Raw genomic sequence first — 25,865 nt, forward strand, 5'->3', positions numbered from 1 at the left:
TTAATTAAGTTGTTGCAAGGTCAGTTGGCTCTAGCCAATTCTCCTATTCTTCCTATAGCCTGATTCCTTTTTAATGGAACAGACAATGTGTGTGTTTTTAATACCAAACTTCAGATTCAACTTTTTGGATTCTTGTTTTCATTTTTAGTATGTGTTTTTTGGACTAATAAGGGAAACAAGAAATTCTTCATAGGGCAAGTATATGGCAAAATCTCATTCAGTCCATTAGCCAAATATTATTGAATCTGGTTGTAGTGTTGCTAATGTGGGAGGCAGATCAAATAAGAAACTATTGCATTTAAATTATTTTAATTTTAGACTAATGTTTAATAGCTGGCTTTACTGTTGATGAGCCCTCCAAAGCAGACCAAAACTGCAAGGCTTTTTGGAATACATTATCTTGGAGAACCTAACTTTCTTCTGGTTTTTGGGTTATTTATTTTTTAAAATTGCAAGCATGTAACTTTTTCCCTCCCTGAAACCTGGAGCGGATTTCAGAAAGCTAATTTTATTTAACATGAGACTAAATTTGAAACCTATAATTAAAATGAGCTTTTTTCTCCCCCTCATCACTGTCTGAATATGGTATGCATGTGTAATTTCCCACTCCCATCCCTATTACCTCAAAATTTTCATTTTTCTGTACTGTTTTCATCATTTCAGTTTTGTTTTTTTACTTTTAATTTTTACTTTTTTTTTACTTTTAATTTTGCTTTTAATTTTTGCTTCTGTGTGTTGATATCCAGCTTTTTTTCCTTTCGGCAGAATCCTATGCCTATAGCTAATTGTAACCATCAGTTGACGTATTGATAGCTTGTCTGGTTTAGTGAACATGTAGTGTTATCACTGTCATTTATCTTATACTTAGCCTGCATGTCTTCAGGTTTAGTGTTTAAAGTCCGTAACAACTGGTATGGTTCCTTCAGTAGTGGGTTATAGGACTTTCTTGGTCTTTTTTTCTTTCTCTAAAGAATTGCAGGGACATATAGAGCAGCATACAATTAAATAGAATGAAGAAGACTGATCAGATGTTCCAAAAGTATTTCGAGTTTATTCAAAGCCCAACACAATGGGAGAAGCCATAATTTGCAAACTATTGAACTGGACCAGACAAGATGATCATCCCTAGACGATCTAATTCCTACACAATACTGGTCTGTATGTTATATCCATCAATGGTTACGTTCCTAATAAATTCTTCCTGCATTTTATATGAAAAGCAAAGGATGAAAAATAGATAAAACATTATAAAAGAACACCTTTCTTCTGATGAAAGCAAAGTTAGTCATCCCCTTTCTGTCCTTTGTCTTATATTTTTTTGCAATTCCACAAATGGGAAAAATTAGCTGGCCTCTGGTTAGCTTGTTTGCTTGGGGAGGGGAAGGAATTAGTTTGAGTTTTTTTGTACATCTACATTTCCAGTGCTATTGTGAAGGTCCCTCAGCTTTAGTGTATATGGGTATATCCAGGTGTGGCTGAGTCCGTACGCTGTGCAAGTTCCTAAAGTTCAGAGAAGTGTTTTTATTTGTTGGTTGTATCTAATACAAAAGTATAAAAGTTATTTTGTGTTGTCTTAACTTTAGTGACTTATCTCTCTAATACATAAATAAGGCTGCAACTTGAAAGGTTATTGTGGAGCTCTGCTAGAATATTTTATGGAAGTTTAAATGTTCACAAATTTTACTGAAGCGTAATATTTCTGAAGGTTTCTACAGTTCTCTGCTGTGCAGGAGGAATGATTCTTTCTATTGATGGTTTGGGAATCTTCTGTGAACAGTTTAAATAGTGAGATCAGTCACTAGTGGGTTGGAATTAGTCAAATTTGTCTAAAATTATTTGTAGGGAGTTCTTGCTTTCTGTTGAGTTTACATTAGCTTCAAGTAACTATTAGCCCAATCTTTTACCATTCTTTAGGAAACAGATTTTGAAAATTGATAGTGAATTGTCCCACATCTTGGATTGTTTTGCTCCTTAGAATTAATAGACCATATTTCACTGCTGCCTGTTTGAAGGTGAGAGGTGTCTCTCCAATCAACTGCTGCTACTGAAAGCTTGTGAGGGCAAAAGAGATGAGTTCTTGCTATTGAAATTCATTGTGTTAAATATATTTTTTGGCTATGTTGAGGTATACTTACAGACACTTTAATATGTAGTGATTTTTCAGGTGATGTGTACCAAAATGTCTTTCTGGAAGTTTATCATTACCCCATCATTGTTATTAAGTTTTACTGTATTTTTGTTTCATACAGATTGGTCACAATGGTAACAAAAGCTTTTCTGGATTTTGGGAAGGAAAACGTGTTACCTATAAGAATAAAAGTGTGTTTCTTAAATACAGTGAGATATGTCAGGGGGAATTTTATCAGAACAGGTGGCTGGCAATCGCATATGGCTAGTCATCTACAGTTCCCTGCAAAATCTGCCAATATATGTTTTTGTTGCTGTTTTGTATAAAATCCAAACATTTAAAAACTCTGATTTTAAAAATGCCTGTGTTTATCTCAGTCACCAAGGTGAGCAGCTCTGGTGCCGGCATGATCTGCAGCAGAGCACTCTAGCGCGGTGTACAGGGGAGTTTCCTGAACCAGGGAAACCTCAGGGGAGTGGAGAGACCCGCCAGGAGCCCACAGCTTGTGCAACAGCAGCTGACGAGACCTGGGCAGGGCCAGGAGCAATGGCAAGAGATTTAAACACGGTGTAACCGAAACTAGCACTCAGTCACTGAGGCGAGCAGCTCCAGTGCCGGCACGATCCACAGAGGAGCGCTCTAGCACAGTGCACAGGGGGTTTCCTGAACCGGGGGAACCTCAGGGGAGCAGAGAGACCCGCCAGGAGCCCACAGCTCGTGCAACAGCAGCTGACGAGACCTGGGCAGGGCCAGGAGCAACGGCGGCCAAGCCCCCCCCACACATATAAAAGAAGCCCCTAGGGAGCACTAGCGACCAGGAGCTCTGCAACCAGGGGTGGCAAACAGGACGTGGCACGTCAGCAAGGGTGTGGCACAGCAGTTTGTGCGGCAGTTTGCGCAGAAGGGCGTGCAGGAAGGGCGCTATAGCTGAACAATAACGAGGACGATGGTTCATCTAGCTTGGAGGTGTCGCCAAGGTTAAGTCGGCCTACAACCTGCATCAAAACTGCTTCCATAAAGAAAAAAAGATGAGTTATTGTCATAGGACACTCTCTCCTGAGTGGAACAGAAGGCCCAATATGCAGACGGGACCCACTTCTTAGGGAAGTCTGCTGCCTCCCTGGGGCCCGGGTTAAAGATGTTACAAGAAAATTTCCTACCCTGGTACGGCCCTCAGATTATTATCCATTATTGATTTTTCAGGTAGGTAGCGATGAAGTTGCAATAAGAAGTCCAAGGGCAATCAAGAGAGACTTCAGGGCCTTGGGATGACTGGTTAAGGGATCAGGAGCACAAGTAGTGTTCTCCTCTATCCTTCCAGTTGCAGGGAATGATGAGGGAAGAAACAGGCAGACCCAGCAGATCAATACCTGGCTCCGAGCCTGGCGTCACCGGCAAAATTTTGGGGGTTTTGATCATGGGTCGGTCTACATGACACCAGGCCTGCTGGCGACAGATGGGGTACACCTGTCTCAAAGGGGGAAAAGGATCTTTGCGCAGGAGTTAGCAGGGCTCATTGAAAGAGCTTTAAACTAGATTTGAAGGGGGAAAGGGAGAAAACCAGGCTTGCTAGAGATAAGCCTGGGTGCTGCACGCCAATGTTTGAGGTAGCAAGGTCCTTCGGTCTGCCATCTCGGTGGGGATAGGGGATGGAGATCCACGTGGCAGCAAAGACGCAAGGGTTGTTGATGTATTAGAAACCACGGAAGCACCTGAGAACAGTCACATAGGAATTAGGGCTTCTCCTCCAAAAAAGGTGGCGGCATCAATGGCCCAACTGAAGTGCATCTACAGCAATGCACGCAGCATGGGCAACAAACAGGAGGAGTTGGAAGCCATTATGCAGCTGGAAAACTATGATACAGTTGCAATCACAGAAACATGGTGGGATGACTCGCACAACTGGAGTGCTGCAATGGATGGCTATAGACTCTTCAGAAGGGATAGGCAAGGAAGGAGAGGCAGTGGGGTAGCCCTGTATGTTAGGGAGTGTTTTGACCATCTAGAGCTTGATGATGGTGATGAAAGGGTCGAGTGTTTATGGGTAAGAGTCAGGGGAAAGGCCAACAAGGCAGATATCATGGTGGGAGTCTGTTACAGACCACCCAACCAGGATGAAGAGGCAGGCGAAATATTCTAGAAGCAGCTGGGAGAAGTCTCACGTTCGCTAGCCCTTGTTTTCATGGGGGACTTCAACTTGCCAGATGTCTGCTGGAAATACAATACAGCAGAGAGGAAACAGTCTAGGAGGTTCCTGGAGTGTGTGGAAGGTAACTTCCTGACACAGTTGGTGAGTGAGCCAACTAGGGAAGGTGCCCCACTGGACCTGTTGTTTGCGAACAGAGAAGGACTTGTGGGTGATGTGATGGTTGGATGCTGTCTTGGACACAGCAATCATAGAGTTTTCAATTCTCATAGAAGTAAGGAATGTGGTTAGCAGAACTGCTAGCTTGGACTTCCGGAGGGCAGACTTTGGCCTGTTTAGGGGCCTGGCTGTCAGAGTCCCTTGGGAGGCAGTCCTGAAGGGCAAAGACGTCCAGGAAGGCTGGACATTCTTCAAGCAGGAAATCTTAAAGGCGCAGGAGCAGACCGTCCCTATGTGCCGAAGGACAAGCCGGCGGGGAAGAAGACCGGCCTGGCTGAACAGAGAGCTTTGGCTAGAACTCAGGAAAAAAAAAAAGAGAGTTTATGACCTTTGGAAGAAGGGGCAGGCAACCCAGGAGGACTACAAAGATGTCGTGAGGTTATGCAGGGAGGAAATTAGAAGGGCCAAAGCCCAACTAGAACTTAATCTGGCTGCTGCCGTAAAAGGCAATAAAAAATGTTTCTATAAATACATTAACAACAGAAGGAGGGCTAAGGAGAATCTCCATCCTTTATTTGATGCGGGGGGAAACACAGTGACAAAGGATGAGGAAAAGGCTGAGGTACTTAATGCCTTCTTTGCCTCAGTCTTTAATAGTAAGACCAGTTGTTCTCGGGGTACCCAGCTCCCTGGGCTGGAAGACAGGGACGGGGAGCAGAATGAAGCCCCCATAATCCAAGGGGAAATGGTTAGTGACCTGCTACACCACTTAGACACACACAAGTCTATGGGGCCGGATGGGATCCACTCAAGGGTACTGAGGGAGCTGGCGGAAGTGCTCACCAAGCCACTTTCAACCATTTATCAGCAGTCCTGGCTAACCGGGGAGGTCCCAGTTGACTGGAGGTTAGCAAATGGGACGCTGTCCCGATCCAGTGTCGGGGGAGGTTTCGATATGATCCCAAGAGCGAGATTAAGACACAAACGAGGTCAAATGCCACATATCCTAAACAACTTTTATTATCAAAAGTAAAAATTAGTAGCGATAGGATAGATCCGAACAAAGACAGAAATCAAGCAAGCATTCGGGATAGAGTTGCAAGAATAGTCACCACCATGGATCCGCGACGTCTTGGGAGTCCAAGTCTTTCGGTGCTTCGGCGGTGGGCGGTCGCGGCGGGGTCGGCGGTGGTCGATCGCTCCAGGGTTGGCGGTGGGTGATCCCCTCGGGCTAGTCTTGTCAGTCCCTTTTATTCCTGTTCAAGGGCTGCAGTTTCCATGGCAACGGCACGTTGCTACATTCCTGTGCAACTTGGAGTCTTGCACATAGCGCAGCCCCTGCAAACCGGAGGCCTCCGTGGCCTTGCAGCTGCTCTTCTTAGATAAGCAATCTTTGAGACAAATGTTCTACAGTTCAGTCTCTCACAGATGCCCATCTACAGGAAAGGCCGGAAGGAGGATCTGGGGAACTACAGGCCTGTCAGTCTGACCTCGGTGCCGGGGAAGGTTATGGAGCAGCTCATCTTGAGTGCCATCACACTGCACGTACGGGACAACCAGGTGATCAGGCCCAATCAGCATGGGTTTATGAAAGGCAGGTCCTGCTTGACTAACCTGATCTCCTTCTATGACCAGGTGACCCGCTTAGTGGATGAGGGAAAGGCGGTGGATGTTGTTTACCTGGACTTTAGTAAAGCCTTTGACACCGTTTCCCACAGCATTCTCCTGGAGAAACTGGCTACTCATGGCTTGGACAGGCGTATTCTTCGCTGGGTGAAAAACTGGCTGGATGGCCAGTCCCAAAGAGTTGGGGTGAATGGAGTTAAATCCAGTTGGCGGCCGGTCACAAGCGGTGTTCCCCAGGGCTCAGTTTTGGGGCCGGTCTTGTTCAATATCTTTATCAATGATCTGGATGAGGGGATTGAGTGCACCCTCAGTAAGTTTGCAGACGACACCGAGTTGGGTGGGAGTGTTGATCTGCTCGAGGGTAGGAAGGCTCTGCAGAGGGACCTGGACAGGCTGGATCGGTGGGCTGAGGCCAGATTCAACAAGGCCAAGTGCCGGGTCCTGCACTTGGGTCACAACAACCCCAGGCAACGCTACAGGCTTGGGGAAGAGTGGCTGGAAAGCTGCCTGGCGGAAAAGGACCTGGGGGTGCTGGTTGACAGCCGGCTGAATATGAGCCGGCAGTGTGCCCAGGTGGCCAAGGTGGCCAACAGCATCCTGGCTTGTATCAGAAATAGTGTGGCCAGCAGGACTAGGGAAGTGATGGTCCCTTTGTACTCGGCACTGGTGAGACTGCACCTCAAATACTGTGTTCAGTTTTGGGCCCCTCACTACAAGAAAGACATGGAGGTGCTGGAGCGTGTCCAAAGAAGAGCAACAAAGCTGGTGAAGGTCCTAGAGAACAAGTCTTATGAGGAGCGGCTGGAGAAAAGGAGGCTCAGGGGAGACCTTATTGCTCTCTACAACTACCTGAAAGGAGGTTGTAGCAAGGTGGGTGTTGGTCTCTTTTCCCAAATCTTCTTCAAATCAGAAACATTGCTCACTTTAACTTATTTATGGAAGCTGTAGTATAAGATATAAGCAAATTATAGGTGCACACTGAGAGGTAGTTTTCATTAGGAAGGTTAGTTTCTTCTGCCTACAAGAATAATCTACAGCTGAACTTCTTGCATGGTCTCCTAGGGACTTCTGATAAACCATACTTGGCATGTCCTTGCATTAGTTTTCATTCAAATTCAGTTAGTGATTTGAAAGATAAAATATAGGTATGCTTGCAAAATTTGAAAGAAGCATTTTGGACTGCATGCTTCTTCAAAAATAATTGGAAAGTACAGAAAGATAGTAAACAGAAAACACAAGACTTGGAAAATGTGGCTTAGCTATAATCAGCTTAACCTCCTGTCAAGAAAACCATTTAAAGTAGATGATAATTTTGAGGACTCTTCCAGGCCTACTTATCTATGATGCTATTTCATTATACATATTACAGAGAGGGGGAATGCACTTAACATCTGTCTCTAAAGCCTTCAGCATACAGAATAGTTCAGGAATAATTGGAAAAGCTGTAGACTGATAATATAGACATTTTTATGAAAACTCTTGCTCTCTTTTTTGTATGAGTTAGTAACCTTTTTTTCCAGAAATGTTAGTAAAAGAAAATGCTGATAAAACTCAAATATACTTGAGAGTTTAGTTAAAGCCTATTTTTTTGCATAACCATTTTAAAAAAATTATTTGGGGTTGTATGGATCATGTTGTTTACTGCTGAGGAAAGTTGTCTCCTTCCGCTATTCTCCAAAAAAAGCGAGGATAACATTTTTCTTAAGCTGTATGAAGAGAATTGAACAGTGTGATAGATTCTTCTTGTTTCTGAGGGCCAGGATTAGCATACTTCATTAGGGGATTGGACTATCTACATAGTAGCAGAATTAAGTGTTAAGGCTCCCAATGGAAGAAATAAAATTCACCAACTTGTCAGTGAAGTCGTAACTTAATTGCCGACGTCCTGGGAAATTGAGGGAATAGAAAGGAGAGGTTTCTTTTCTACCAAATCTTGTTCATCTTTTTTATGTCACTACAGGAGAGACATTTGCTGAGTTCATCCATAAGTTTATAAATACAGAAAAAATCCCTTTAACACATCTCACAGAAACAAGATTACATTAAATCCCAGTGTTAACTTTTCCTGCTTAACAATTATACTGGATTAGTAGGAAAACTCAGCCAGTATTTGCATTGGTTATGGAACTTGATTCAAGCTCTTCAGATGGACAGATCTTGCATGTGATAGAAACTAGGAGTTTTAGTTCTTAAAAGATATGATTGCACAAAGTGTTAAAACAGATGGTCTAGAGGACTTTTCAGCTTTGACCTTAATAGGTGGAAAAGTCAGCTTCTGCTTTAGAGGACAGGCAAGATTCAACCTTATGTCTGACTATTTTACAAAGGACGTGCAACTCACATGCCCAAGGCTGAATTACAATAATTTTTCATTTTTTCAAAAAGAAAAAAACAATGCATTGTTAGTGGAGCTAGCTACTTGTGCTGCTTCTGAAGATCATCTAGAAATAGCTATGCTTGCAGAGAAACTGGAGATGAATTTTGAAATGCTTAGATCCTATAAAAAACAGCATGAGAGGTAGACGTTGAGTTTCTGGAAAATCTGGCCAGATGTTCAGTGTATTGTTCGCAGCTGGAACATTCTGCTTCTAGAAGGATATTGACAATGTCTGAAGCATTTTTAATACCAGTAGCTTTTGTCGCAGGTTGCCCGCTATGTAGAGGAAAAAAGTCTTGTCTCAAACTTGAAGAAAGATGCTATCGGAAATGAGAAAACACTAAAGGAACCATTTCTCCTCTGAAAACTTCAGCTGCAGAGAACAGGGAAGAAACTAACGTGTAGTTAGTAGTCATATGCTTACATATATACTGTTTCAACAAAGCAATGAGTGGTAAGCAGGTCTGAAAGAAGTATATTATATGATTGCCTCCCCGTAGAAGGGAAACGGTGTCTATGTTCCCCCCCTCCTCACTCAAAAACCACTGTGTACTTGGAACAGGAATGTATTTCCTTTCTGGCAATCTACAACTGACAGTCTTAATTAATTTACTGGCTTTAACTATAAAATAGGAAAACTTGTTTGCTCTTTCTCTAGAAATATTGGTGATTCTATTAATTCTGTATACCTTGAAACTCTCAGTTGCTTAATGTATGTAAAGTGCTTATCTGTCATATTTGTTACTAATATTTTAACTTGTTTTCAGCTGTACTAAAGTTCTTTGGTTGTAGAGTGTGTTTCACCTTTCAGATTAATAAGGTAAAATGCTCACCTGAATTACTGGTATAGTTCTTTCTCTTGCTGTAAACAGTTGTGTATGCATGGAGGATACATGTGCTTAAAATTCATTCTGATCAGTATTTGTTTTCATTGATTCTCTTCATAAGCATTGGCTGCTGAAGAGTGAGGAAAACCAACTGTTTTCTGATGCACGTTCACTTATCAAGGGGGAGAAAGGCTGGTGGGGTTAGGGCTTATAAAGTGATTTTGAGGTTACTGGGCAGGACTTAGCTTCTCAACAGTATTAACTAATTTTAGTCCATTTGCAGAACTTGTTTGTAAAATTATTCATTTCAAAATGGAATCAAATTAAAAATTAAAACAAAACAAAGAAAAAAAAAACATTTTCATATCCAGTGACTCTTTTCTTTTTTTCTTAAAACTGGTTAGTAATATAAGATAAAAAAAAAACAAAACAACTATGAGCTGTTGGGTTTTATGTACCATAATGAAAAAAATTGCTCTGGTTTAAAGTACAAAGGAAATAGTTTGGCAATAGTTCGGAAATTTAATTGTAAAAGAGATCACCAGGTGGAAGGAGGGAAGGGACCACTGATTCTAACACTTTGAAGAAATATGCTTCCTCTAACAGGATGGAAATACCAGTGTCTAGGAGCTGGTCAAAATTTGGATTGCTCCAAGGTTAAGGATTAAAAATGGTGTCCTCTTATTTTGGAGTTAATACAACATGCTAGGGTAGATGACATAGCAGGTGGGAAATGCTTCTAAAGAAGGCATAGAAGAATCCTTTGGTACTGGGAGAAAATAAAAATAGTGCTGTGAGTCTGTCCATGGCTCTGTTTATGCTGGAAGCTACTTCATATTTAAATTTGGAAGTCCTTGTTTGCAATTGCTTTCGAATGCCCAAGATCAGCCATTAAGACTTGTATTTCTCATTATAGATGTATGCTTTAAGCTACTTGGAGTGAACTTCTAAGAAAACTTCAGCCAAAGAAACTGTAGCCTTTCTGGATCTAATATCTTAACTTTTAAAGCAGAGAGATGAAATTTTAGAGCGCATATATCTTTGATAAGGGCATAGCTTGTCCTAATGGAAAAACTAGTGAACTACTAATAAAATAATTCAACTCTGGACAAATAAGCACTGAGCAATTGCTGTTCACACATGCTTAGCAAAGACTCACTGGGGTTTGGCAGCAAAGCTCTCTGAAGTCCCACACATATGTTTTCTTTCTATCCAGCATTATGTGGGGTGGGTAGAATTGCAACCATAATTGGGGAATGTGGCATTTGTTGTGCTGCTGAAGACCAGAGAGACTTTTTGCGTTTGTCTTGTGTTCTGCTTTACACTCTTTATGTGGTTTGGGTATTGACTGAAATGCAGAGTTTTTCAGAGGTGAAAGCTACAAGTTCTTTGTGACAAGCAGCCCTCAGTGAGAAACCAGAAACCACAGAGGCCATGTATTGCAGCTAGCTGTGCAAAGAAGCTAGGTCAGGAAGAAATGCTGCAGTGATCCTGAGAGAGAGTATTGTTATGAGGAACTGACATGCAGAAAAGTTAGGCAAGTGATTGGACTGCTTGTTGTTAGATGACTGAAAGAATTTTTCTATAAAGCGATGGTAAAATGACTTGGATGGAAGGATGGAAGCTGAAGCTGGGGAGAAGGATAATACAGAAAGAACATTTGTGTAAGGCAATGCTTGGAAAGTAAGGTCTTTAAAACAAGTTTAGGAAGAAGTGAAAGACTTCTTTTGTTTGAACTCAGTGAGTGGCAGGTAGCTTTAACAACTATGGTTTAAAGACAAATGGTTTCGACAGGTCAAGAGACCTAGCCAATCTGAAAGGAAAACTGATGTGTAATAGATGTGGGCAGAGCCAGGCAAACTGTCAATGGCAAGGACTTCTTAACCTGATACCCTCAGTGGAAGCGCTTGGATGTATTGTGAGCTGTGGGATGAACACTTGCAGAAGGCTAAGTACCCTTATGGATTTAGAATGTATCCTATGTATGCAGTATTAATGGACACTTTTGTGCGCTCATTAAGGCTTATCTCACCTCTCAAACAGTTAAAGTCCAGATGTTTTAAATGTTGTGGACTTTCAGAAGAGCAGAGCTCTAAAGAACTTGGAGATAATTAGTTCAAAGCAGTATGTGACTAGAGTGAAGTAAATGTAACATGTGCAAGACTGCCTTTAATATTTGTTTAACTCTTATTAAATAGTAATGTATTGTGCATGCAAAGCACCAAGGATCCTATTGGAAGAAAAATTTTGTAATGATTTAGCTACATACTTTAAAGCAACAGAAATATTTCCCGGAAGCTTCGGTAGAATAAAACTCTTTAAGAAAAAATAGGTATTTATCATGAATTTAGAAGGTGTGGGTGGTAGGGGTTTTTTTGTTTGGTTGGGGTTTTTTTATTATTTATCAAGCAATGTTTGTATGCAAAGAGGTTGAATTTTCTATTTCTGGGGATTGGTTTTTGAATTGTACTTTTCTTAAATGCAATATTTTTATAAGGTTCAAATATTTTTTTTTAATTTTATATTTAAAAGAAGAGAGATCAGTGAGTTAATAAATAGGATTTTTCACAGGTTGAGATTCCTACCTAACTTTATACTTAGGAAAATTAAGAGGACACTTCCATGTCTCTGATGGATCAGACTTCAATTTCTGCATTTTCTTACTAAGAATCTTTAGACATCTTGTTCTTAAAGCTTTTTCCTGCCCCACTGAAGATTGAATTGAAAATCTAAACTGGTACAACCTGGGGTGTCATAACCCTGAAGATAAATACCGGTTCTCTTACGGTGCGTTCAGACATACTTAAAAGGTTAAATTCTGTTCGAATAGGATGAAAATACTGTGTTTATACACACAAAAGGTTCTGCAAAGGAAGAAAGGCCTATATTCTTTCTAAGGGTATACCTGAACAGCAGATGAAGACAATGGTATTATGCAAAAGTGCCTGTCTACACATTTAGGTAGATAAAAGATGATATGAAGATTGGTGGCAAGGAACTGAGAGAGAAAAAGGGAAAGAAATAATAATGAAGTCCACACAGTCTGTACTACAGTACATGCTGTCTAGTTTTGACTGCTATAAAAAGGCTATCTGTACTACCTTTAATCTAGATAAAAAACAAAAAGATAAGCCAAAATGTATCTGAGGTACATCTGTGCTATCACTGTACAGTTGTTCAGATAGCTATTGGGCTCTACCAGACTAACAGCTGACCTGCCAGTTGAGTCATCTCAGGTCAATTTATCTTGGACAGTTCTGGTGGGTTGACCTTGGCTGGCTGCCAGGTGCTCACCAAGCTGCTCTATCACTCCCCCTTCTCAACAGGACAGGGGGAGAAAAATATGATGAAAAGCTCATGGGTCGAGATAAGGACAGGGAGATCACTCAGCAATTACTGTCTGTATTGGGTTTATGTGGCAAAATTTTGGGAGCGGGGGGGGCTGCAGGGGTGGCTTCTGTGAGAAGATGCCAGAAGCTGCCCCCATGTCGGACAGAGCCAGTTCCAGCTGGCTCCAAGACGGACCCGCCACTGGCCAAAGCTGAGCCAATCAGCGACATTGGTAGCGCCTCTGTGACAACATATTTAAGAAAGGGTAAAAAATGCTGCGCAACAGCAGCTGGGAGAGAGGAGTGAGAATATGGGAGAGAAACAACTCTGCAGATACCAAGGTCAGTGAAGAAGGAGGGGGAGGAGGTGCTCCAGGCACCAGAGTAAAGATTCCCCTGCAGCCTGTGGTGAAGACCACGGTGAGGCAGGCTGTCCCCCTGCAGCCCATGGAGGTCCACGGTGGAGCAGATATCCACGCTGCAGCCCGTGGAGGACCCCATGCCAGAGCAGGTGGATGTGCCCTGAAGGAAGCTGTGACCCCATGGAGAGCCCGTGCTGGAGCAGTCTCCTGGCAGAACCTGTAACCCTGTGGAGAGGAGCCCATGCAGGAGCAGGTTTTCTAGCTGGACCTGTACTTCGTGGGGGACCCGCGCTGGATGGTCCAGCAGAAGAGACACGGTAATTGTTGAATGATCTCCCTGTCCTTATCTCAACCCACGGGCTTTCCACTGTATTTTTCTCCCCCTGTGTTGTTGATGGAGGGGGAGTGATAGACCGGCTTGGTGGGCACCTGGTGGCTAGCCAAGGTCAACCCACCACAATGTCATGGGCAAAACAGACTCGATTTGGGGAAATTAATTTAATTTATTACCAATCAAATCGGAGTAGGATAACGAGAAAAACAAATCTAAAAAACACCTTCCCCCCACGCCTCCATTCTTCCCAGGCTCAACTTCACTCCCGACTTCTCTACCTCCTCCCCTCAAGCAGCACAGGGGGACAGGGAATAGGGGTTGCGGTCAGTTCATAACATTTTGTCTCTGCCACTCCTTCCTCCTCATGCTCTTCCCCTGCTCCATCGTGGGGTCCCTCCCACAGGAGACAGTCCTCCACAAGCTTCTCCAACGTGGGTCCTTCCCACAGGCTGCAGTTCTTCATGAACTGCTCCAGCATGGGTCCTTTTCCACGTGGTGCAGTTCTGTAGGAATGGACTGCTCCAGCGTGGGTCCCCCCACGGACCACAGGTCCTGCCAGCAAACCTGCTCCAGCGTGGGCTCCTCTCCATGGGGTCACAGGTCCTGCCAGGAGCTTGCTCCTGCATGGGCTCTCCATGGGGTCACAGATTCCTTCAAGGCACATCATAGAATAGTTTGGGTTGGAAGGGACCTTTAAAGGTCATCTAGTCCAACCCCCCTGCCATGGGCAGGGATATCTTCAACTAGATCAGGTTGCTCAGAGCCCCGTCCAACCTGACCTTGAATGTTCCCAGGGATGGGGCATCTACCACCTCTCTGGGCAACCTGTTCCAGTGTCTCACCACCCTCATGGTAAAAAATTTCTTCCTTATAGCTAGTCTGAATCTACCCTCTTTTAGTGTAAAACCATTACCCCTTGTCCTGTCGCAACAGGCCCTGCTAAAAAGTCTGTCCCCATCTTTCATATAAGCCCCCTTTAAGTACTGAAAGGCCACAGTAAGGTCTCCCCGGAGCCTTCTCTTCTCCAGGCTGAATAACCCCAACTCTCTCAGCCTTTCTTCATAGGAGAGGTCTTCCATCCCCCTGATCATTTTTCTGGCCCTCCTCTGGACCTGCTCCAACAGGTCCATGTCTGTCTTGTGCTGAGGGCTCCAGAGTTGGATGCAGTACTCCAGGTGGGGTCTCACCAGAGCAGAGTAGAGGGGCAGAATCACCTCCCTCGACCTGCTGGCCACGCTTCTTTTGATGCAGCCCAGGATACGGTTGGCCTTCTGGGCTGCGAGCGCACATTGTCCGCTCATGTCCGGCTTTTCATCCACCAGTACCCCCAAGTCCTTCTCGGCAGGGCTGCTCTCAATCCCTTCATCCCCCAGCCTGTATTGATACCAGGGGTTGCCCTGACCCAGGTGCAGGACCCTGCACTTGGCCTTGTTGAACCTCACGAGGTTCACACGGGCCCACTTCTCGAGCTTGTCCAGGTCCCTCTGGATGGCATCCCATCCCTCAGGCGTGTCGACCGCACCACTCAGCTTGGTGTTGTCTGCAAACTTGCTGAGGGTGCACTCGATCCCACTATGTCGTTGATGAAGATATTAAACAGTACCGGTCCCAATACGAACCCCTGCAGGCACTTGTCACCAATCTCCATCTGGACATTGAGCCGTTGACCACTACCCTCTGGATGCGACCATCCAGCCAATTCCTCGCCCATTGGACAGTCCACCCATCAAATCCATACCTCTCCAGTTTAGAGAGAAGGATGTTGTGGGGGACCGTGTCAAAGGCCTTACAGAGGTCCAGAGAGACAACATCTGTAGCCCTTCCCATGTCCACTGATGTAGTCACTCCATCATAGAAGGCCACTAGGTTGGTCAGGCAGGACTTGCCCTTGGTGAAGCCATGCTGGCTGTCTCGAATCACCTCCCTGTCCTCCATGTGCCTTAGCATAGCTTCCAGGAGGATCTGTTCCATGATCTTCCCAGGCACAGAGGTGAGGCTGACAGGCCTGTAGTTCCCTGGGTCTTCCTTTTTTCCCTTTTTAAAAATGGGGGTTATGTTTCCCCTTTTCCAGTCAGCGGGAACTTCACCTGACTGCCATGACTTTTCAAATATGATGGAGAGTGGCCTGGCAACCACATCAGCCAATTCCCTCAGGACTCTGGGATGCATCTCATCAGGTCCCATGGACTTGTGTATGTTCAGGTTCCTCAGGTGGTCTCGAACCTGATCTTCTCTTACAGTGGGAGGGACTTTGTTTCCCCAGTCCCTGCCTTGTGGTCCATCCACTCGAGAGGTGTGGGAAGAGAGATTGCCAGTGAAGACTGAGGCAAAAAAGTTGTTGAGTATCTCAGCCTTCTCCTCGTCCATTGTTACCAGTTTACCAGTCGTGTTCGTCGGGGGGGTACACTTTCTTTGACCTTCCTTTTCTGGCTGACATACCTATAGAAGCCCTTCTTATTATTCTTTGCGTCCCTTGCCAAGTTCAGCTCCATCCGCACCTTGGCCTTCCTGACCCTATCCCTACACAACCAGGCAGCGTCCCTATACTCTTCCCAGGATACCTGTCCCTGCTTCCACTGCCTGTGCATTTCCTTCTTGCCCTTTAGTTTGACCAGCAGGTCTTGACTCAGCCATGCCAGTCTCTTGCCTTCCTTTCCTGATTTCTTACACCTGGGGATCGAGAGCTCTTGCACTCTATGGAAAGCATCCTTAAAGATCTGCCAGCTCTGTTCTGCTCCCTTGTCCCTGAGGGCAGTTTCCTAGGGGGTCCCATTGACTAACTCCTTGAACAGTTGGAAGTTTGCTTTCCTAAAATTCAGGGTCCTGACTACTCTTTGCCTGTCCGATATCCCTCAGGACTGCAAACTCCACCAGTGCATGATCACTGCAGCCCAGGCTGCCTCCAATCTTGATGTCACCGATTAGCTCACTTGCGTTGGTGACCAACAGGTCCAGTATCGCAGCCCCTCTGGTAGGGCTGTCTATTACCTGGCCTAAGAAGTTATTCTCGATGCACTCCAGGAGTCTCCTGGATTGCCTACAGCTCACTGTGCTACTTTTCCAGCAGATGTCGGGGTGGTTGAAGTCCCCCAGCAGGACGAGAGCCTGCGAGCGCGATGCCTCCTGTAGCTGGAGTAAGAAGGCTTCGTCAATAGGCTCCCCTTGATCGGGCGGCCTGTAGTAAACGCCGACCACAAGGTTCCCTTTGTTGCCTTGGTCTCTAATTCTTACCCATAAGCTTTCAACCTGCTCGTGGCTATTCTTCAGAGACAGCTCTTCACAGTCTATCCATTTCTTGATGTAGAGGGCAACCCCTCCACCCCTCCTTCCTCACCTGTCCCTTCTGAACAGCTTGTAGCCATCGATAGCAGCGCTCCAGTCACGGGATTCGTCCACCAAGTTTCAGTAATGGAAACTAAGTTGTAGCTTTCTAGCAGCACGGTGGCTTCCAACTCCTCCTGTTTGTTGCCTGTGCTGCGTGTATTGGTGTAGAGGCTGGGCTGTTGGAAGTGTCACCTTTTTAGAGGAACACACTTTAATTCCTTTGAGGTATTTCACTGGTGTTTCCCTCTTGGATTCTATTACCTCAGGAGCCACCGGCTCATCTCCGTAAGACTTCAGGTGTGCTCCAGTGTACCCAGCAAGTCTCACAGCAACAGGCTGAGGGCCCTCGCTAGCACCCCATCCCTCTAACCTTGGCATGTCATCCCATGGCTTGTCATGGGCGAGCCTGATATTATCCCACTCCCCCTTCAAGTCTAGTTTAAAGCTCTGTCAATCAGTCCCGCTAGCTCGTGAGCAAAGACCCTCTTCCTCCTTTGAGAAAGGTGAATCCCATCCGACACCAGCAGGCCTGGTGCCGTGTAGACCATCCCATTATCAAAAACCCCAAAATTCTGGTGGTGACACCAGCCACGGAGCCATGTATTAATAGACTGGGTCCGTCTGTTTCTTCCAATATCACTGCCTGCAACTGGAAGGATAGAGGAAAAAATTACCTGTGCCCCAGATTCCCTTACCAACCGTCCCAAGGCCCTGAAGTCTCTTTTGACTGCCCTTGGACTACGCGTTGCGGCTTCATCACCACCCACATGGAAGAGCAATAATGGGTAATAGTCTGAGGGCTGTACCAGGCTAGGAAGCTTCCTAGTGACGTCCTTAACCCAGGCCCCAGGGAGGCAGCAGATTTCCCTAAGAAGAGGGTCTGTCCGGCATATTAGACCCTCTGTTCCCCTCAGAAGGGAGTCACCCACAACTATAACCCATCTTTTCTTCCTCGTGGAGGTGGTCGTGATACAGGGGGTAGGCCTTTCTGACCTTGGCAACACCTCTGGTGTAGATGGACCATCATCCACGTCATCCATTGACTGGCCTTCCACATCCAGAGCCTCATACCTGTTGTATAGAGGCACCTGGGAAGGCGAGGTGGGCAAGGAGGGGGTTCGCCTGTGTCCTAGTTTCGGCAGGGATAGGGTTAAATTTCTTCCTAGTGCTGTGTTTTGGATTTAGTATGAGGAGAATGTTGATAACACACTGATGTTTTCAGTTGTTGCTAAGTGCCCTCCTAGTCCAAGGACAGCTCCCGTGCCTACTGACTGAGCTAGGTACACAAGATGGGAGGGAACATAATCAGGACAGCCAGCCCAGCTGGCCAATGGGGTATTCCATACCATGTGACGTCATGCTCAGTATATGAAGGGTAGGCGTGATCCAGGAAGTACCGATCGCTACTTGGTTATCGGTCAGTGCGGGTGGTGAGCAATTGCATTGTGCATCACTCATTTTGTATATTCTATCATTATTTATTATCATTATTCTCCCTTTTCTGTTCTATTAAACTGTCTTTATCTCAACCCACGAGTTTTTCTCACTCTTACCCTTCCGATTCTCTCCCCGTCCCACTGGGGGGGCGGGGGGAGTGAGTGAGCGGCTGCGTGGTATTTGGCTGCCTGCCAGGTTAAACCACGACAGTCCTTTTTGGCGCCCAACGTGGGGCTCGAAGGGTTGAGATAACGATAGATCTGACCAAAGTGTGTTAAGGCAAAATTGTTATAAGCATCCATTATATTGATTGGTCACAATGTTGATGTATTGGCTGTCAAAGTTGTGGGGCTGGCTCTCAATGTTGGGTCATGTAATACCTTGCTTGCAGTATGTGTTCCCTTTTGTGCTGTTTATCATCAGTCAGAACTGGGCCAAGATTATCATTTTGTTGCTGTTTTATGAGGTGATAAAATCATTGGTCGTAAGTCTAATCTGGTATCTGTACTCGGCACTGCCGTCATTTCTGTACCTCGGGAACCACCTCTTAGAAATTATTGGTAATTGCACTTGTTCCTCCTCGGAGAATGAATTTAAGGGGGAGACGGGATGGGACACTCTCTCCCACTTGTTCATCTTCCCTTCCATATCGTCAGAAACTCCTTTTTCTTCTATCCTCTTCACAAAGATGTCCACAATATTCCCTGAGAATTTTGAATATCCTTGGGATGTTCAAACAAGCATGTTCCTATTGCTATGTCTCCTGAATGTGGTTCAGGCCTTGTTTAGGGTTAAACAACTATTCAGGAATACTGTCCAGAGATCAACCCTCAGGAACAAGAAAAGAGGGAGGGCAAGCAGCGGTGCCTCATCGGGGCGGGCGGAGCGGCGAGTCTCGGGGGCGGCTACAGACACGGTGGCTACTCAAAACCCCACGACAGGCACTGCGGCTACTCCAACCCCCACGACAACCCCTGTGGCTACTCAAACCCCGGCAACAGTCACCGTAGCTTCTCCAACCCCTGCGACAGGCACTGCAGCCACTCAAGCTCCGGCAACAGGCACTACCATTACTCCAACCCCCATGACAAGCACTGCAGCTACCCAAACCCCAGCAACAGGCACTACAGCTGAACCAGAGGACCAACCCTTGCTGGTATCCGTTGCCCCTGTACAGAAGAGGAAATCTTGGAAGCGGAGATCAGGTCGTTTAGAAAGGGATGATGAAAGAGCAGGGCCATCAGGAGGAGAGGAGGAGGAAGAGGAAGAACTCATAAACGAGACGGAAACCACCCGATCCCTATCCCTGAGTGAGCTGCGAGATATGCGGAAAGATTTCAGCCGTCGTCCAGGCGAGCATATTGTTACCTGGCTGCTCCGATGCTGGGATAATGGGGCCAGTAGCCTGGAATTAGAGGGGAAGGAGGCCAAACAGCTGGGATCCCTTGCTAGGGAAGCGGGTATTGACAAAGCAATCGGAAAAGGGACACAGGTCCTCAGCCTCTGGAGGCGACTGCTGTCAGGCGTAAAGGAAACGTATCCCTTCAAGGAAGATGTTATATATCGCCCAGGCAAATGGACCACTATGGAGAGAGGTATCCAGTACCTGAGAGAACTAGGCGTACTGGAGGTGGTTTATAGTGACCTGGACGACACCCGAACACCCAAAGATCCAGATGACGTCCAGTGCACCCGACCCATGTGGCGGAAGTTGGTACGGAGCGCACCAGCATTGTATGCCAGTTCGTTGGCAGTACTGTGCTGGAAAGAGGAAGAAGCACCAACGGTGGATGAGGTGGTTAACAGACTTCGGGATTTCGAAGAAACTATCTCCTTCTCCCTTGTCTCAGCTGTAGAAAAACTATCCCGAGAGGTCCAGCAACTCAAAGACGATAGGTCCTATTCTCCACCTGTACGGACCAGTATCTCAGCCATTAGGAGTCAGCGTTTTTCTGCTCAAGAGAGAGGATATCGAAAGTACACACCACGGGGCACCCTGTGGTTTTACCTGCGTGACCACGGAGAGGACATGAGGCAGTGGGATGGAAAACCTACCTTGACCCTAGAGGCACGTGTACGTGAGTTGCAAGGAAAAACAATCACACAAGGGGGTTCTCTCAGGAAAAATGCTGCTCCAGTTTTCAGGAAAACCCTGTCTCACAACGGTCCAGTTTCCAGTGAACAGTTCCCCAGACAGAGTAGAAGGGCTGATCTTACTTTGGACTGTAATGAAGGAATTCTTGACTCACGTTTGCAAGAAGTGAGAAACGGATACTATGACCAGAACTAGAGGGGCCCTGCCTCCGGCCAGGTGGAGGAAAGGGACAACCGGGTTTACTGGACTGTGTGGATTCGATGGCCTGGCACATCAGAGCCACAGGAGTATAAGGCTCTCGTAGACACTGGTGCACAGTGCACCCTAATGCCATCAAGCTATAAAGGGGCAGAACCCATTTGTATTTCTGGAGTGACAGGGGGATCCCAAGAGTTAACTGTATTGGAGGCCGAAGTGAGCCTGACCGGGAATGAGTGGCAGAAGCACCCCATTGTGACTGGCCCAGAGGCTCCGTGCATCCTTGGCATAGACTACCTCAGGAGAGGGTATTTCAAGGACCCAAAAGGGTATCGGTGGGCTTTTGGTATAGCTGCCCTGCAGACGGAGGAAATTAAACAGCTGTCCACCTTGCCCGGTCTCTCAGAGGACCCTTCTGTTGTGGGGTTGTTGAAGGTCAAAGAACAACAGGTACCAATCGCTACCACAACAGTGCATCGGCGACAATACCGCACCAACCGAGATTCCCTGATCCCTATCCATGAGCTGATTCGTCAACTGGAGAGCCAAGGAGTGATCAGCAAGACTCGCTCACCCTTCAACAGTCCCATATGGCCAGTGCGAAAGTCCAATGGAGAGTGGAGACTAACAGTAGACTACCGTGGCCTGAACGAAGTCACGCCGCCACTGAGTGCTGCCGTGCCGGACATGCTGGAACTTCAATACGAACTGGAGTCAAAGGCAGCCAAGTGGTACGCCACCATTGACATCGCTAATGCCTTCTTCTCCATCCCTTTGGCGGCAGAGTGCAGGCCACAGTTTGCTTTCACTTGGAGGGGCGTCCAGTACACCTGGAATCGACTGCCCCAGGGATGGAAACACAGCCCTACCATTTGCCATGGACTAATTCACACCGCACTGGAACAGGGTGAGGCTCCAGAACACCTGCAGTACATTGATGACATCATCGTGTGGGGCAACACAGCAGAGGAAGTTTTCAAGAAAGGGGAGAGAATAGTCCAAATCCTTCTGAAGGGTGGTTTTGCCATAAAACGAAGTAAGGTCAAGGGACCTGCACAGGAGATCCAGTTTTTAGGAATAAAATGGCAAGACGGACGTCGTCAGATTCCAATGGATGTGATCAATAAAATAACAGCCATGTCCCCACCGACTAGCAAAAGGGAAACACAAGCTTTCTTAGGCGTTGTGGGCTTTTGGAGAATGCATATTCCAGATTACAGCCTGATTGTAAGCCCTCTCTATCAAGTGACCAGGAAGAAGAACGACTTCAGATGGGGCCCTGAGCAACAACAAGCCTTTGAACAAATTAAACAGGAGATAGTTCAGGCAGTAGCCCTTGGGCCAGTCCGGGCAGGACAAGATGTAAAGAATGTGCTCTACACCGCAGCCGGGGAGAATGGCCCTACCTGGAGCCTCTGGCAGAAAGCACCAGGGGAGACTCGAGGTAGACCCTTAGGGTTCTGGAGTCGGGGATACAGAGGATCCAAGGCCCGCTACACTCCAACTGAGAAGGAGATATTGGCAGCATATGAAGGGGTTCGAGCTGCTTCGGAAGTGGTTGGTACTGAAGCACAGCTCCTCCTGGCACCCCGACTGCCGGTGCTGGGCTGGATGTTCAAAGGGAGGGTCTCCTCCACACATCATGCAACCGATGCTACGTGGAGTAAGTGGGTCGCACTGATCACACAACGGGCCCGAATAGGAAACCCCAGTCGCCCAGGAATCTTGGAGGTGATCACGAACTGGCCAGAAGGCAAAGATTTTGGAATATCCCCAGAGGAGGAGGTGACGCGTGCTGAAGAAGCCCCACTGTATAACAAACTACCAGAAAACGAGAAGCAATATGCCCTGTTCACTGATGGGTCCTGTCGCCTTGTGGGAAAGCATCGGAGGTGGAAGGCTGCTGTATGGAGTCCTATACGCCAAGTTGCAGAAACTGCTGAAGGAGAAGGTGAATCGAGCCAGTTTGCAGAGGTGAAAGCCATCCAGCTGGCCTTGGACATTGCTGAACGAGAAAAATGGCCAGTACTCTATCTCTATACTGACTCATGGATGGTGGCAAATGCCCTGTGGGGATGCTTGCAGCAGTGGAAGCAGAACAACTGGCAGCGCAGAGGTAAACCCATCTGGGCTGCCGCATTGTGGCAAGATATTGCTGCCCGAGTAGAGAACCTGGTTGTAAAAGTACGTCACGTAGATGCTCACGTACCCAAGAGTCGGGCCACTGAAGAACATCAAAACAACCAGCAGGTGGACCAGGCTGCTAAGATTGAAGTGGCCCAGGTGGATTTGGACTGGCAACATAAGGGTGAATTATTTATAGCTCGGTGGGCCCATGATGCCTCAGGCCATCAAGGAAGAGATGCAACATATAGATGGGCTCGTGATCGAGGGGTGGACTTAACCATGGACGCTATTGCACAGGTTATCCATGAATGTGAAACATGCGCTGCAATCAAGCAAGCCAAGCGAGTAAAGCCTCTTTGGTATGGGGGATGATGGTTGAAATATAAATATGGGGAGGCCTGGCAGATGGATTATATCACACTCCCACGAACCCGGCACAGCAAGCGCTATGTGCTCACCATGGTGGAAGCAACCACCGGCTGGCTAGAAACATACCCTGTGCCCCATGCCACTGCCCGGAACACCATCCTGGGCCTTGAAAAGCAAGTCCTGTGGCGACATGGCACCCCAGAAAGAATTGAGTCAGACAACGGGACTCATTTCCGAAACACTCTCATAGACACCTGGGCCAAAGAGCATGGCATTGAGTGGGTCTATCACATCCCCTACCATGCACCAGCCTCCGGGAAAATCGAACGATACAACAGGCTGCTAAAGACAACACTGAGGGCAATGGGTGGTGGGACATTCAAGCATTGGGATACGCATTTAGCAAAAGCCACCTGGTTAGTCAACACTAGGGGGTCTGTTAATCGAGCTGGCCCTGCCCAATCAAGACTCTTACGTACTGTAGATGGAGATAAAGTCCCTGTCGTGCACATAAGAAATATGCTGGGGAAGACAGTCTGGGTTACTCCTGCCTCGGGCAAGGGAAAACCCATCCATGGGATTGCTTTTGCTTAAGGACCTGGGTGCACTTGGTGGGTGATGCGAAAGGATAGGCAGGTCCGGTGTGTACCTCAAGGGGATTTGATTTTGGGTGAAAATAGCCAATGAACTGAATTTTATGATGTCAATTGTTATATGATATTGTATATCATTATTTCTATGGTTGCTATCAATGGTGTAGCAGTGAAAATCACCCAGATTAATGAATGAACTAACTCCGATGAAACCGAGCAAAGTGCAACGATGATAGAACTGAACGAGTGCAGCAGTACCGAAATGAGAACTGGCTTCAGGATGCAACAGCCCAACACCACACACCATCCTTCTGGCCCTGAAAGACTGTTATGACAGATGGAGCCCAAAGTTGTGGACTAAAAGAACTCAATGGACATTTATATATATTTATGTATATATATGTATGTATATGTATTATATGTATATATGTATGTATATGTATTATATATGTATATATATAAAAAAGATAGTGGTGATTAATTGAAAGGTATCGAAAAATGTGAGACCTAAGCATAACGTAAATGGTATGGAATAAGGGGTGGATACTGTCCTAGTTTCGGCAGGGATAGGGTTAAATTTCTTCCTAGTGCTGTGTTTTGGATTTAGTATGAGGAGAATGTTGATAACACACTGATGTTTTCAGTTGTTGCTAAGTGCCCTCCTAGTCCAAGGACAGCTCCCGTGCCTACTGACTGAGCTAGGTACACAAGATGGGAGGGAACATAATCAGGACAGCCAGCCCAGCTGGCCAATGGGGTATTCCATACCATGTGACGTCATGCTCAGTATATGAATGGTAGGCGTGATCCAGGAAGTACCGATCGCTACTTGGTTATCGGTCAGCGCGGGTGGTGAGCAATTGCATTGTGCATCACTCATTTTGTATATTCTATCATTATTTATTATCATTATTTTCCCTTTTCTGTTCTATTAAACTGTCTTTATCTCAACCCACGAGTTTTTCTCACTCTTACCCTTCCGATTCTCTCCCCGTCCCACTGGGGGGGCGGGGGGAGTGAGTGAGCGGCTGCGTGGTATTTGGCTGCCTGCCAGGTTAAACCACGACAGCCTGCCACCCCGAGCGTGGACTTGCCTCCATTTGCTCCGTTCCTTTAAGCTGCTGCCTTCAGCCTGGCAGGGGGAGGATACAGGATCCCCTTGATCTCGTGTTTTTTCTGGTGGCTGTTCCTGTTTCTGTCTCAGGGAGGGCAGAGCATGGTTCCACTATCTCTTTCTCAGACTCCCTGATGCTCCTTAACCTTTCTACTTCCTCTCAAAGCTCTGCCACCAGGCTGAGGAGATCATCTACTTCGTCACACCTCACACAGCTGTTCTTGCTACTGCCATCCATTACCAGTGAAAGGCTCTGGCACTCCCTGCAGCCTGAGACCTGGATGGCTGCATGTTTTCATGGGAGCTCTGTCTGGGTTGCCACATCTATTCTGGTGAGTGCAGAGGACATGGCTTTCTGCCGGGTGGATACCATAGCTAAGCTCTTTCTGAGAAGGTGATGACCACCAATTGAACTCAACTCTTGAGCTAGTAGGGTGACTAGGCCCTTCCTGTGCACCCTTCCGCGTGAACTGCCGCGCCACACCTTGGCTGATGTGTCATGCCCTGATTGCCCACTCTGTTCGTAGCGCTCCTGGTCGCTAGTGCTCCCTAGGCTGCTTTTTATACGTGTGTGGGTGGCTGCAGTTGCTCTGACAACGCCCAGGCCTTGTCAGCATCTCCCACGAGAGCTGCCGGCTCCTGGTGGGTCTCTCCACTGCCCTGGCATTTCCCCGCCTCAGGAAACCTCCCTGTGTGCCAAGATCTGCTGTGATGCTGCGGATCGGGCCAGCTCCAGAGCAGCTCCCCTCGGTGACATCCACCTGCTCTGGTGTGGGGTCCTCCACGAGCTGCAGGGTGGATATCTGCTCCACTGTGGACCTCCATGGGCTGCAGCGGGACAACCTGCTTCACCATGGTCTTCACCATGGGCTGCAGGGGAATCTCTGCTCTGGTGCCTGGAACACCTCCTCCCCCTCCTTCTTCACTGACCTTGGTATCTGCAGAGTTGTTTCTCTCCCATATTCTCACTCCTCTCTTCTGGCTGCTGCTGTGCAGCATTTTTTACCCTTTCTTAAATATGTTGTCACAGAGGCGCTACCAATGTCGCTGATTGGCTCAGCTTTGGCCAGTGGCGGGTCCGTCTTGGAGCCAGCTGGAACTGGCTCTGTCCGACATGGGGGCAGCTTCTGGCATCTTCTCACAGAAGCCACCCCTGCAGCCCCCCCCTGCTCCCAAAACCTTGCCACTTAAACCCAATACAAGAGTTTACTGTTTATTCTCTGTTTTCACCGGTGGCCCACTGAGTGAAATCTTTGATGCTTGTAAATGCAGTGCTGTTCTTAGGAATCCCTTGGTATTGCATTTATTGTATGCCACTTA

The 25,865-nt window shown here is 46.7% G+C and overlaps 1 protein-coding gene across 5 annotated transcripts in view; it reads left to right on the top strand.

The window, feature by feature from the left end:
* The window catches only part of LOC142075100 (spindlin-Z-like), a 127,308-nt gene that overhangs the window by 25,442 nt on the left and 76,001 nt on the right, over positions 1 to 25,865 (top strand). The window contains exon 1 of one of the 5 annotated variants that reach the window (XM_075136120.1): positions 6,733 to 6,929. The exons of the other annotated variants lie outside the window; for them this stretch is intronic. The gene's annotated coding sequence lies outside the window, so the exon portion shown is untranslated. Of the gene's footprint in view, positions 1 to 6,732; positions 6,930 to 25,865 lie in introns of those variants that run through there. 5 annotated transcript variants of the gene reach the window in all.

Source organism: Calonectris borealis, chromosome W, assembly GCF_964195595.1.
Source record: "Calonectris borealis chromosome W, bCalBor7.hap1.2, whole genome shotgun sequence".
In the NCBI taxonomy this organism is placed as follows: Eukaryota; Metazoa; Chordata; class Aves; order Procellariiformes; family Procellariidae; genus Calonectris; species Calonectris borealis.